Here is a 14,847-nt window from a genome sequence, read left to right on the forward strand (position 1 = left end):
CTCTCCACTGTCTCCGTGTAAAGCAACCGAGAAAGAAGCGTCGACGAGAGGCTACGATGGTCTTGAGGGATACTGGATTGGTCTCATGAGCGACAACCTGGATTAAGGCGACAGGTGTAGTTCCCCTTTTCTCGCAACTTTCTAACCAGCGCACCCACTTTGATGTCCGGTCTATCGGCCTCAAAACCCAGAAAATATTTGAACTTGAGTTGGTCCACAATGCTTGCACACGAACGGTGTATGTTTCAGGATTGACCGCTAAACATCCTACCAACCATTCCTGCAACTAACTAAACGTCCATGTTTGAGGGGCCGTTAGATCCAACTCCACATACTTAAACTGACTCAGATCAGCTCCGTGCTCGGTTGTTAAGATAGTACCGGAACCGTAGTAAAAAACAAACTTCACTACACCGGACATCTCTGATGCCTAAAAAAATGTTTAGACGCGTCAAATACTAAGCAGTACGGCATATAAAAAATATTATGACGCGTCAAATACTAAGCAGTACGGCATAATAAAAATATTATGACGCGTCAAATACTAAACAGTACGGCATATTAGATATTAGCGTCAAATACTAAACAATACGGCATAAATAAAATCTAGCCTAATCAAAACATATTACTACCGGCCATACTATTTGGACGCGTCAAATACTAAGCAGTACGACATATTTAAAATATTAGTTGGTGTCAAATACTAAACAGTACGACATAAAAAAAATCTCGTCTATCAAAACATATTACTACCGGCCATAATATTTAGATGCATCAAATATTAAGCTGTACGACATTAACCGTTGTCCAAAATAATGAGCACTACCAAACGCTAAAACATACTTCTGGCATCACCACCATTGCTCCAATCAAAACATATACATTGAAGCAGTACACACGTATCCTCATAAACATCATGTGTCTAAGCAGTACACACGTATCCTCATAAACATATACATTATAGGATAAATACGTGAGAGATTAGAATTTACTCTACATGGCCAATGAAAACAGTAGATTGAGGTGTCTTTGGGTGCCAGCTAGGTAGGGGATGCGATTTTGTGGGTTAAATGGAATCAAAGTGCAGTAATTTGGGCTAGAAAATGGGGGCATTTGAGAAGGAAATGAAGAACACAGAAGAGAACGAGCAGAGGAGGAAGAAGCTGGCTGGGCTGCTCGGGCATGCACGGGAGAGATGGGAAGGGAAAGTGAAAAAGGAAAAAGGGAAAAGATTCCGGCCCGGAACCCACCAGGCCGCTTTCGGCCACGGCGAGGCCGACTGGCCAGTCGGCCTGGGCGAAGCCGACTGGGCTTTTGTCGGCCTGGGCCAGGCTGACTGCCTCGTGGGGGCCCCGTGGGCTGAGCAGGCAGCCTGCAGTCGGCCTGGCCGAGGCCGACTGGGCCTAATCGGCTTGGGCCAGGCCGACTGGGCCCATTCGGCCTCGCCCAGGCCGAGGCCGTATTATTTTTGATATTTTTGAAAACGCGTATTATTTTTGAAACTGATTAAATAAATCGTATTATTTAAAGAAAATTAGCTGTGGGGAGAGGGTAGTTTGGTCGAATTGGAGGTGCTAGGATTGAGGCAACTTTTACCTTCTTAACTCGGCAGCCATACAATGCGGTACATACTATTGGGTAACACGGTAGGTTACACGAGCACAAAATAAAAACTTCTACCGATTCCGCCCGGACCAATGCTATAGATAATGGATCACGAGATTACCACTAGACGCGCAGATCCGTAGCAGAAGTAGAGTCGGTGATGCGTGTCGATGCCGAGTAGTCGATCGGCCTGTTCCTCCTCGCCGATTCCACGAACAGTTCATCCAAGCGCCGCAGGTGCAGCACCTCCGAGATATCCACACGTACAGGGAGGAACTCTGTGCGGCGCACTGCTAGATCCGATCGCAAGATTTGGGTGTGAAGGTGTGACGGCCGAGTCTGACTCGTGCCTCCAACTCGGGTAACCCTAACCGGGTATGCCTCCTCCTCTTATAAAGACCTTCCTGGTGGGCTTCAACACTTGAGGCCCGTTAGGAGTCTAAACCCAATACAAGTTGGATCTGATCCAATTCGGTCCCATCCCCTTAAGTGTGCGACCCTACAGGTTCGCGGTCAGACAGACACGACTACGAGTCCGAACGCAGGTTCCGACCCAAGTCGATAGTCAGTAACGGCGCCTAGCAGCACGTGCTGAGTCCCGAATACCACAAAGTAAATTGACGAACCATACAATGTGTCCACATGCAACATTCCTTTTGCCTCATGATATGTGTGTCGAGCTCAAGGCGAGTACTTGTCATCCTTGTGTATAGCTTGACTCTCTTCTCGATCTCATGATTCAGATTTCCAAACGGGTTAACGCTTAACCCAAGTCGCATGGCCATGCTTTCTGAATCTGACCACTCGAGAGGGCCCAGAGATATCTCTCCAAAAGGGAGGGGCAAATCTCATCTTGATCAACCATGACTTGAAGCATGCTTCTCAGCAAACCCGAAAGCTACCTTTCTAACTGCCCAGTTATAGAGTAGCGTTTGGCAACCCCTAAGTAAGCCGATTCACATCCCAAGCTCATGCGATGATCTCAGGTCTAGGACTGGCATAAACATCATACTTGAGACTAACAAATGACAATCATCTCATTGTGTCTCCGTGCGGGTCTGTCCGACTCGGCAATCTCATTGTCGACTCCAATGCTATCAGTTGGCAACACCTTGCCCTATGACTTGTGAAACATAGTCATCAAACTGAGTCACATTGCTAGTCTAGGTTGTGTGTCCACATTACCTCAAAGACTAGGGACCATTAGAACAACATCATAGAATATAGTCTCACAAAAAAATCACATATTTATTGATACATATCAGTGATGATGTTCAAGGACAATAACATTAACTCATGAATACATAGGAAATAACATCATCACATGATTGCCTCTAGGGCATATCTCCAACAGTCTCCCACTTGGACTAGAGTCAATCATGGAGCTACCGCATAGCCATGGTGACGTGGTTATGACTAACCACGTACTCGACTCAAGTATACCCGGTACAGCCCAGCCGGGGGCCCACAAGGAAGCCTACTTCGACTCCAGGAGTCTACATGCCTAATCTTGCGACTCAAGACAAGGAAGTTTAATTAGAGTATATCTTCTCATTGTAACCGACTTGGACTCTACCTGTGACCTGAGTCTTCTGAAAAAGAAGAAAGATGATTTCGCGTGGACGCTAGAGGCCAGTGCTGCCTTCGCAGACTTGAAGCACCTATTATCAACCTCGCCGATCCTCGTTGCCCCGCAAGAAGATGAGCAGCTCCTATTATACATCGCAGCCACCACTCAGGTGGTCAGCACAACGATTATAGTTGAGCGAACCGAAGATGGCAAGACCCACGGTATTCAGCGCCCAGTCTATTACATCAGTGAGGTCCTCTCGCCCACAAAGCAACGCTACCCACACTATCAAAAGCTTGCGTATGGAGTCTTTCTAACAGCACGAAAGCTAAGACACTATTTCCAGCAACACACAATTCTGGTTGTCAGCGAGGTCCCTCTCTCCAACATTTTGAACAACTCTGAAGCGACGGGACGAGTCGCCGAGTGGGGAATCGAGCTCTCAGCTCGCAACATATCCTACGAACGACAAAAGTCGATCAAATGACAAGTGCTCCATGACTTCATTGCCGACTGGACAGAGGCTCAGACTCTGGGCCCACCCGACATGTCAAGCTCATGGAAGATGTATTTCGATGGGTCGAATCGACATGAAGGTGCAGGCGCGGGTGTCGTGCTTATTTCAACCCAAGGTGATAGACTCCGCTACGTGCTTCAGATGCATTTTCAAAACCCTTCAAACAATGAAGCCGAGTACGAGGCCCTCCTGCATGGCATGCGCATGGCCAAAGCCTACGGGGCCACGAGGCTCATGATATACGGCGACTCATACCTCGTCGTTCAGCAAACGATGATGAAGCGACCGCCCCCTTACAAGGGTTCGATCTCTGTGCTTATTTGTGCTAGTCCTTGGATCGACTCACTAGCACACATAGTTTCAGATGTAATACCAAGATACAAAGGTCAAAATGTACTTTATTACATCGTATCATCCATAACTTAACTGTACTTACAAATTTACATGACCTCTTGGGCCAGACAATAATAGGATATGATCAAAGTGAACTTGCCTAATTAGTGTCTTTGTATTCTTCTTCTTTTCGATACTCACAGTTACCGCACTCCGTATAATCTATCGCGAAGAACGAAAAACAATAATAAATAACTATTCGAGAACTCCAAATCATAACTCCAATTAAAGAACCAAAAGCAAATAGAAAGTTTAAATTAAATAGTACCTAACTACTGTTAGGCTATCCTAGGCATAGAGCTAAGTGGTAGGAACAAGGCTTGGGTTCTATCGGAGTTGAAACGGTGATGTCATTGGCTGTTAACAGATACAATTTTCTAGGGGTCATGGTCTACTGTAGATAACTTTGGAAGGTGTAGAAAGTGGTCTAGAAAATTGGAGTTTGGTGTACTCTTGTCACAACAGAAAGAATGAACTGGTTTGCAACTATGGATCAACATGTATGGGCTTTGGAACATTGCTAATCAATAAGACAGTGTTAACCGATACAAAGTTTGGTTGGGCATGAACTAGTGTGGCTGTGTGGGAAAAAGTGCACCAAGTGGTCTAAACTGCAGATCATGGTGTGCTCTACACAACAAAGAAATAAACAGCCGAAAAGGAACTATGGTTTTACAAGATACAAGGCCTGGAATGAAGCTACTCAAAACAGTACTGTTTTTCTGTCGCGACAGAAACAGGTAAGCATGGGAGGCTGTTAAGGATACAGTTTTGCAACGATGATGCACTAGTGTGGATGAACTTGGAAAGGTCTTAAAAGAGGTATAGGATTTAGATTTGGATTTGATCTTGACATTACAGAGAGAACCATCTAATTTGAAGTAATGGCTCAAAAGAAATAAGCTCCGGAAGACAGCTAACTGATGTGACAGTGTTAACAGATACGACTTTTGATTGAAGATGCACCTCTTTAGATGAATCCTAAGTTGTGCAATAAGTACACTAATGTGTAGAACATGACCTAATTGATTATCTACAGAAGGTTTGGAACCAAACGGATCAATGGAACAACCTACATGAATTTCGAAAAGTGGCTAATCCAGAAGCAGCATACTGTGAATAGCAATTTCCAACAAAGATTCTGTACTGAAGATCATAGAGACGGGGTATACAAACTGATATGATCTATAGTGGAGGACGTGATCTAACTACAACAGAAAGATTTGGCCAAAAATGATACACAGATCAAAATATATGGGCTTCTAAACATGGCTAATCAAAACTGATGCGGCTGAAAAGTTGCTCACCGGAAAAGACACGGAGTTCGCCGGAGATTAAGGAGGATGGCGATGATGTCGATGTAGGGTTCGATGGGGCTGTGGAAGACGTCGAGGCCGATATCGTGACGCGGTTTTTGGGGTCGAGGGTGCCTCCGGACGGCGACGGCGGAGCTCCGGGTGCGGCGTCGGCATGGGGTCGGGGTTTGACGCGGCCAACGGCGACGGTTGTTCGCACAACCTTGTCACAGAGGTAGACACGGGTCATAGGAGCCTACCGGTGAAAGGAATTTAGAAATGGACCTTCGGAGAGATCTCACCGGCAACAATGGTGGCGGTGACCGGCGGAGGAAGGCGTCGATGTAGCCGGCTGTACATATGTTTAGAGGCAAAGATTTCCACATGGGAATGGGAGAGGAGAGGCAAAGGCTTAAATTGACGTGCGTGGAATCCTTTTATATTGGCCGAGGAGGGAGATCGGGCGTGGATGTCGACGTGCGGCATTCGGGGCGCCTCTTTTGGAAACTGCGATTATGAGAGAAAATTTCAAATTGATTGCCTAAATCGATTCCTGGGATGGCGAGGATTGATGGGGTGCTTTCCTTTCGAAGAGAGACGCGCGGGAAGGAAAGAAATCGAAGAAAGAAAACATGGCAGGAGGACTTTCCTTACGTGTAGAGGAGGAAGAAGAGCATGAGCTCCTGCGGCTGGGGTACTCGGTGGAGATGGGCCGGCCCAGTTTGGGTCGGTCCATTCTTTTTTTTTTCCTTTTTTTTCTATTTTCTGTTTTTATTAATAACTTTTGATTCCTAATTCCAAATAAGTCTAGATAAACTCCAGAAAATTTGTAAATTTAAATCCTTCGAAGTGTGATCTTTTGGGACTTGAATCCTTTCAAAATAAAATAAGTAAAAATACTTTTGCTTATATAAAAGTCATTAGGGCTTTATAAATAATAAACAAAATAGATTTTCAATTCTATTATGAAACCTTTGTTTCGTAAATTAGTTTAAACTCCAATAAAAATATTAGGTTGGCATACTTTGCACTAAAACCCTTCCTTAGCTAAATACCCCATTGGGTTGAACTCCAAATAATTGAACTCCAAATAAAAACTCATAATAATTATATGGTTCAATAAATTCCTAAATAGATTTATAACACCAAATCACTCACTTTGAAATCATAGCAAATGTTTCCAACTATATATAATTTGGGAAGTCACGTTATCCCACTCTTAACGACGGAATAAATGTTGGAATAACATTTGCACATGAGGATGTCACGTTATCCTCTTCCCGAATATTTGATAGTTTCCTCTTGGAAACAAAATGAACACAGCAAAACAAATATCGAGAAAAACATAGGTGAATCATTAAATATGTTTTCCAACCATATACTTGGGAAAATCATATTATTCCCTTGATTTAACATTTAGACAAATGTCGGAAATTGTTTCTAATTGATTCAAATATTCCAACGATGCTCTCAAATGGTCATGGCATCCAAATTGGAAACTTAGTGTGCTAATAAATCCTTCAAAAGGAAAATAGGATTTATTAAGATGCGAATAATAGTCCGGATAAAATCATAATATGCAAATGGTTCCAACTAAAATACTTTGAACTTGTATAGATGTCCCAACCATGTTATATAATTTGGATAGTCATATTAATCCACTCTTTTGTTGAATATTCAAACATGGTGTGGAAAAATTTAAATAAGTCCAAAAAATTTCAAATCCTTCAGAAATTCACAACCAAAAAATTTCCAAAGCCAATATTTTATTTAAAATAATTATTTTATTTAACTTTCCAAAATGGGAAATTTTTTGGGATGTTACGGATGAAGTCGTGTGACGCCATCTCCGATTCCATGATTGCTTATCGCGATCTCTACAACGTACTAGAAGGACAGTTCGACGGATGCGAGCTGTGTCACATTGGCCGAAACAGCAATGACGAAGCAAACGGTCTGGCCAACATCGGCTCGACTCGTTTCCCAATCCCGTCCGGAGTATTCTAGAGATCATCCACCAGAGATCCATCAAAGAAAAGAATACTTCGAGTCCCAAGAAGTCAACGCTAATCGACGGTGAGCAAAACCCTCTCAACCCTGACTCACCGGACAACCCTGTAGTCGCAACCGGTGAAGAAGAACCCGATGAGGTGCTCATGGTCGAGCCGACGTGGATGCAACATTTTCTTGCGTACATGATACGACAAGAGCTACCTGCAAACATCGCAGAAGCATGTCGAATTTCTAGACGGTCTAAAGCTTTTACCGTCATCGAAGGAGAGCTCTACAAACGAAGCGTCTCCGGCGTCTTGCAACGGTGCATTCCACCCGAGGAAGGACGGGAGATTTTGATCGACATACATCGGGGCACATGCGGTCACCATGCGAGCAGCCGTGCGATCACGGCAAAGGCTTTTCGAGCCGGCTTCTACTGGCCGACTGCGATGCAAGACGCCATCGACATTGTCACCCGATGTGTGGCCTACCAGATGTTCGCAACAAAGCCGCACGCCCCGGCTTCCGAGCTCAAAACAATACCATTGGCTTGGCCTTTCGCTCAATGGGGACTCGACATGGTCGGCCCACTTCAATGATCAAAAGAAGGGGTCAAACCTTTCTGCTTGTCGCTATCGACAAGTTCACCAAGTGGATCGAGGGAATGCCCATCACAAACGCCTCGGGAACGACTGCCGGCGCATTCAGTCGCTCCATCGTATTCCGCTTCGGAGTCCCTCACAGCATCATCACCGACAACAGGTCAAATTTCCTTTCTAATGAGTTCCAGGACTTTTGCGAACAGATGGGAATCCACCTCAATTACGCAGCAGTTGCACATCCACAGACTAACGGGCAGGTCGACAAGGCGAACGGCTTGCTCACAATTGGCATAAAAAAACGACTCATGACTCCCCTGCATCGCTCAGCCGGGGCATGGATCGAAGAACTGTGCTCTGTACTCTGGAGCATGCGGACAGCTCCAAACGGTTGTACCAAGTTCACACCGTTCTTCATGGTATACGGAGCCGAAGCAGTGCTACCAGCCGACGTTTGTTTCAACACTCCCAGAGTCACGGTATACTCTGGACCGGAACTTGACATGCCAATGGAAGACGCACTCGATGCGGTCGACGAAGCTCGCGACGTCGCGCTCGCACGAGCAGCCGTCTATCAACAGAGCCTGCGTAACTACCACAGCCGACGGCTGCGCACCCAATCCTTCGCCGAATGGGATCTCGTACTACGACTCAAGCAAAAGAGTCATCACAAGCTCCTATTGCCTTGGGAGGGACCATAAGTGGTCACCAAGGTGATTCCGGGAGGCATTTACTATCTCAAAGACATGAACACTGGAGTCACATACAACAGGCCTTGGAACGTCGCACAACTGCGACGATTCAACGCGTAAAATCTTTTTTCAGTGTTTTCTCCCCTGCTTTTCCCCTACAACTTTTATTAGCATCTTTAGGTCACAATTGTTTTTTGTTTCTCTAATGTACTCCGGTACTCAATAAAGTTTTCAATAAATCTCTACACAGAGAACACTCATTTACTGGGCTCGTTACCTACTGGGTCGCTCCGCCCAAGCTTGCCCTAACATTTTACAGCAAGCCAAACAATGCTCGATTCGCAGCTCTGATCCGTTCAAAAGGATGGGCCGAAGGAATACCTGTCTTGGACGCACCCGATACTCGGGGGCTGCGTCCAATCGACCCTAATGCATCTCTTGGACGCACCCGACGTTCAGGGGCTGCGTCCAGTCGACCCTAATGCATGTCTTGGACACACCCGACACTCGGGGGTTGCGTCCAATCGACTCTAATACTTGTCTCGGACGCACACGACCCTAGGAAGCTGCGACCAGATAGAAATTAAAACAAAGTATTACCCGTGCGAACAAAGCTCACTTGGGTCCGCGCCCGACTACTCGTAGTTGACCACGGACCCGGGGGCTACTCCCACCGGGAGTGCTAGTCGCGCACCCGGTAAACGCCATTCGCGTTCTTGCACTCTTCTGAATCAGGGGAGGATAAAGGATCTCAGTGTCACTCCCACCGGGAGTCTGCAAGATGAAATTCACATTGAGATTCAATTCCAATACAAAAAGCTCCTTCTACAAGAACGACCCCTGGTCAAGATACAATCTTTGAGTACATAACTTGAATCCGGTCACCACTGCACACAGTCGTGACTAGACTCGGGGGCTACTCCCACCGGGAGCATTGGTCGCGCACCCGGTAGAACCTATTGATGACTCGGCGGTCGACATTGTCATGCTATGAGATCTTCTTCCTTCCAGTAACGCCAGCCGATGATTCTCGCCGCCTGCTCGTAAACAACATTGAAGTGAGGGCGCAGATCGATTTCATCGCACGGCTCACTAGGAAGCTCCGATATTCGGCTAAGATCGAGTCGAGGTACTGGACTCGCACAAACGCCAGGGCTATCTTCGCCCCCCGGACCAGCTGACGGCACATCAGCTCCCGAAAGACGCTATCTTGCCCAAGCTTTCGGGTCAGCTTGCTCCTCTTGGGGCACCTCCTCCAAGGGCCAGAATGCCTGATGAATCGCCTTCAAAGTCTCTAAGTGAGAGTTGAGTAAGCTTTTATTCTGATCTATGCGGTCTCGCAAGAGCATCAGGTCATGACCCGTCGCTCGGTCAGACCAGAACGATGATCGATTGATCGTCTGATGAGCGTTCAGGGCACTATTTACACGATCTTGCTCGGCTCGTGGGTCGGCCTGCACATCTGCAAATAACTCATGTTTGTAAAGCAAAAGCCAAAAAGAAGAAGATCCAAGCAAAAAGGAGGCAGCGGTTCACATTGAAGCTGAGAACTCAACCCGTGAAGCTCCTCGAAGATAAATTCTTCCCGGGCGGCAACCGCTTTCAATTTGGTCTTGGCAATCTGCAACTCGCTCATGGCTCTCCGATTCTCCATCATCGAGTTTTTGGCCCACGTTTGAGCTTCTTGGAGGCGTCGACGAAAGAACTCTAGTTCGCTTCGGTTCTTGTCCAGAAAAGGAACCTCCTTTGGAGCCGTCGACTCCGCGGTTTCCGGAGGGAGCATCTCAGCCGAAACCGCTGCTCTCGTGATATTCGGCTCAGGTGTCACAACCCTCTCTGTGTCTACCTCAGCTGTCGAAGTTGCGGGCTCTTTCTGCCGCTGCAAAAGAGAATACCCCCTTTTCAGTCTCGGAAAGGATTCAAAGACACAAGTCTTAACTAAAAGCAAGGAGTCCGACTCATATCAGTGGAAAGGATCAAGGATGTTTCCTTATTAATATTGCTCACATTCGAGCAAGAACGATACAAAAAAAAGAGAAAAAATACAAAGAGGACAGGGGAAAGCCTAAAGAAGACTAAGCCATAAGCGGCGCCCACCTCCTGGCTCGGCGCAGGAGTTGACGATTGTCATAGCCCGGGGCTGACACACTTGGGATGCGTGGGCACCCCCTATTTGTTCGGTAGTGGGAGACGAGGATCACTGCGGCGATCGCCGGCGAGGCCAATGCGAGGCGTAGGAGCACAATGAGCACGAGAATGTTTTTACCCAGGTTCGGGCCACCCTGGGGTGTAAAACCCTACGTCCTGCTTCTGAGTTTGTTATTAACCAGTGAACAAGGGTTTAGAAGTTGCCGGGAGGAGTCCCCGGGTGCTCTCTCTTTTTAGCTAAGTGCTACTTGCTATTCTTGGCTAGAGCTAGTATGGATCCGAACCCTTTGACCGTTGGCGGGAGTCCTCCTTTTATACCGAAGGGGATACCACAGGTGCTACGGTGCATGGATGACAAATGGCGAGCGAAGAGCTAAGGCAGCTCCCCCCTCGGTGTGCTGGCTTGCATGCAGGCTGAGTAGCCCTGCAACTAGGGGCCTAGGCGCCTAAAAATTACACCCGGCCAGTAACTATAGGCTGACTGGACCGGGAATCCCCTTTCTATCGGTGCATTAAATGCTCGCGTGTGCTCCACTCTTCGTACTGACGAACCCTGCACACAGGGAGCCTGCCGAGCGGCCATGTGGCGTCGCTGTCCTGCCCGCTTGGTCCCACTCCTGTAATGGGCGCCTGCGCCCGGGAACCTCCCGGGAAGCACCCAGGCGAGACTTCCCTTGCTACCCTCCAGGGCAATCCCCGCTGCCCCGCTAGTCCTTCGGGGCTGGTGACTTAACGGGCAGCTTGTGCAGTGCTGCCTGGGATGCGGTCCTTCGGGAAAGCAAGCGAGGTGGCCCACGCGTCATGCAGTGGTGGTACCCCGGGTGCCACTGATGCGACAGTAGCCCCCGGGCGTGGGCTGGCAACGCCTGTTCCCGTGTGGACTCTTCCCTAGTCGGTTGCCGGGCTACGCCCTTAACCGACGCGTGGGTCCCGAGCTGTTTCGGGCCCCCGTCTATCCGCCGCTTCAAGGACTCTGCCGTTACGGGCGGAGTGGTGGGCTCGAGATTTCCGCCGTAACCTCCCCATTAAACACGGGTGGTCAAGGCCACGCTCCGCACTACCCTCTTGAAGCGTAGTTATCCTAGCGCACCCATAGGGTTCGGATGCGACCGTTGCTTAGCGCCGGGGTGTTATAAGACCCTGCCACTGTGTTGGCGAGCAAACACTTAGCCCCCCAGCTTTTCCCCTTCATCTCCAAGCTTCCTTGCGCCCCTAACTCCAGCCAGCTTCCGCCCGCATTTCTCATGGCGCCCCCCGCTCCGAAAAAAGGGAAAGGCTACAGGAAGCCCGTGGCCGGCAAGAGCGAGGCGGCTCCCCAGAGGCCCGCCTCGGAGAAGGACTAGAAGAGGAGGGAGCTGAGGGCCATGTGTGCCTTCTTTCAGCGGGCAACAACGGCGAGGCGCTGGACAAGATCCGGCACGCCGTTTCCTCGCGAGTACGGGGAGACCCTCATCTTCCCCGTCGGCGCCGACCACCAGGAAAACGACTTCCGGGTGTTCGCGCGCTTCATCCTCACCGGGTTGGTGCCTCCGTACACTCTTTTCCTCCACGCACTCATGGAGGCATACCAGCTCCGGGTGGCGCAGCTCTTCCACACTTCCCTCTTCCTCCTCGCCGTCTTCCAATTCCTCTGTGAGGGGTTCGTCGGACTGATGCCATCGGTGGCAATATTCCGGCACTACTTCTACTCGCGCGACGAGTAAGCGGGGGCGATGTCTTCGGGGGTGGTGTTCCGCGCCCGCGACTGGATGAAATCGGAGTTCATCGCCCGGTCGGAGAAGAAGGAGTGGCGCGCGGACTGGTGCTGGGTTCGCGTGGAGGAGACGGAGGAGTTCATCTTCACGTCCCCCTCCACCCGCAACCCGTGGGAAGCGGGCGCTCGCGGAGAGTGGGGGAGAGTCGGAGCTCAGCTGGCCCGACCTCGAGTCCTCCGGCGACGAGGCGGTCCAGGTTGCCGGGACCCAAGCAGTCCTCCCCACGGAGGAGGAAGAGGACGACGCGCCCCTGATCATTCATAGATCAAGGGCGCCTGCGGCGGCGGCCACCTCCGCGGCGGCCGCCAGTGCCGCGGCGACTTCCACGGCGACCGGGGGCTCGGCAACCCCACGGGCGCCCACGGCACCGCCTAAGCGGGGGCTCTTCCGGGGCTTCGAGTTAAAGCTCAACCCCCTGAAGGACGGCGCCCCGTTGGGAGCCGGCAAGAGGGGGAGAGCCGACTCGCCACCCGCCGCGCCGAGCAAGAGGACGCGCACTCGGGCCAGCGTTCGCACCGACCCGGCCGGCGCGGGGGCCGGCGGTGCCGCCACTGCACCTGTTGCCGACCCAATCCCAGTGGAGGAGGAGCCGGCAGCAGGTACTAACCCCTCCCTTGACTCCGTTGCATATGCTACTCCTGCCCGCTGACCTGCAGCAATGCCGCCTTCTTAACTCGCAGGCGAAGTCCAGCCCACGGCAGGAGGCCCGGCAACAACGGCTGGGACGGAGGAGGAGGAAGCTCCTCCTGCAAGCTCGGCGCCCCGCAAGGTACTTATTCAGAGCTTCCCTGCGTTCATCGCCGGGCAACTCATTTCATTTCCAGATTCTAATTCTCTCCTCTTGTCGCAGGCCCGACTGCGCCCACGACGGGAGCAGGCCACTTGGTGGTCGACCTCGGCTCCGACGCCGAGGATGCGGAGACGAGGGAGGAGCCGGAAGAGGCTCCCGCGCCTAGCTCCTCCGCAGCGGACACAATGGTGTCGGCGCCCTCCGTCGCTACCGAGGCAAAGCTCGGCGACGCGTCCCGGGCCGCGCAGGCCAGGGACGCGGATCCCGCGGTCACCCAGCAGGAGGCGCCTCCTGCCGGGGGCACGGCAACTCCACCACCCCTGCAACCCATGGGCGCGGGCGTGGAGGAGGCTGCTGCAGGAGAGCAACAGGAGGCTCCGCCGCAAGTGGACGATGCCCCTCTCGGCCAAACTGTGGCGGCGGGGGCCTCGTCGTCGTCCGCGGCTACCTCCGGCCCGGACTTCGGCATCCTCGGCGGGCTGACTTGGGACCCAATCACCTGGGACCCAAGCATCTACGACCAGGGGCACCAATTCCTTGATGCAATCAAGGAGCAGCAGCTGGCGTTCGTCACCTCCTTCAACGAGGTGAGGGAGCGCCACGAGCTCGCGAAGGGCCAGCTCGGCGAGGTGCGGCAAGCCGTCGAGAGGGAGCAGCAGGAGCTTTCCCGGCTGCGGGAGGAGGCGCGCCTGGCCCGGCAGGCCAGGGATGAAGCCGCAGCGCCAATCATCCCCGAGGTGGAGCTCCACTGGCAACTGGAGGCCCAGCGCGCCGAGTACCAGCAAGCCTTAGACTCGCTGGCCGTTGGGCAAGAGAAGGCCAGGAAGGAGCACGAGGAGGTGCTCGCTGCGGCCCAGGCTCGCCTCAACGAGAAGAGCGAGCTGGTCTGTAGCTACCTCTCCCAGCTCCACGGGCTGTGCACAGGGCTGGCGCGCGGCAACCATACCACGCTGGTGGAGCTGCTGGAGATCGCCCAGGCGGTGCGCGACCTGCTACCACGATTCAAGCTGCAGGCCACGCAGGTGGACGGCACGGACGTCAGCACACTGATCCCGTTCTTCTCCGACATGGTGGGGAAGCTTGGGGCGCTCCACTTGTGGATCTCCAAGTTCTGTGATGAGGAGATCACCACGTGCTCCCGGGACATCGCTGGGACGATCCTGTGCACCTCCGCCACCCGGACTTCCCCTTCGAGACGCTGCTGGACGCCTGGTCAGACAGCGAGGACGGCCCTACCCACTGCCAGACGGTGAGCAGGTTCGTCGACTAGGTGGTGGACCGGTTGCATAGGAAGCCGGAGCTGGAGCCAGAGCCCCCAGCGGAAGACGCTGGCACCTAGTCGCCACAGCCCCCTGCCGGTCCTCGTTTTATCTTCGTGTTTTTTTCTTTGATTCCTGCAAGTGTCGTGCTTGGCGCCGTTTAAACAATGAATGTTTTATTAATTCATGTAACTGCTTGCTGCTTTGATAAATTTTGTTCTCTGGTTCTA

The sequence above is a fragment of the Brachypodium distachyon genome, chromosome 5 (genome assembly GCF_000005505.3).
Source record: "Brachypodium distachyon strain Bd21 chromosome 5, Brachypodium_distachyon_v3.0, whole genome shotgun sequence".
NCBI classification, from domain to species: Eukaryota; Viridiplantae; Streptophyta; class Magnoliopsida; order Poales; family Poaceae; genus Brachypodium; species Brachypodium distachyon.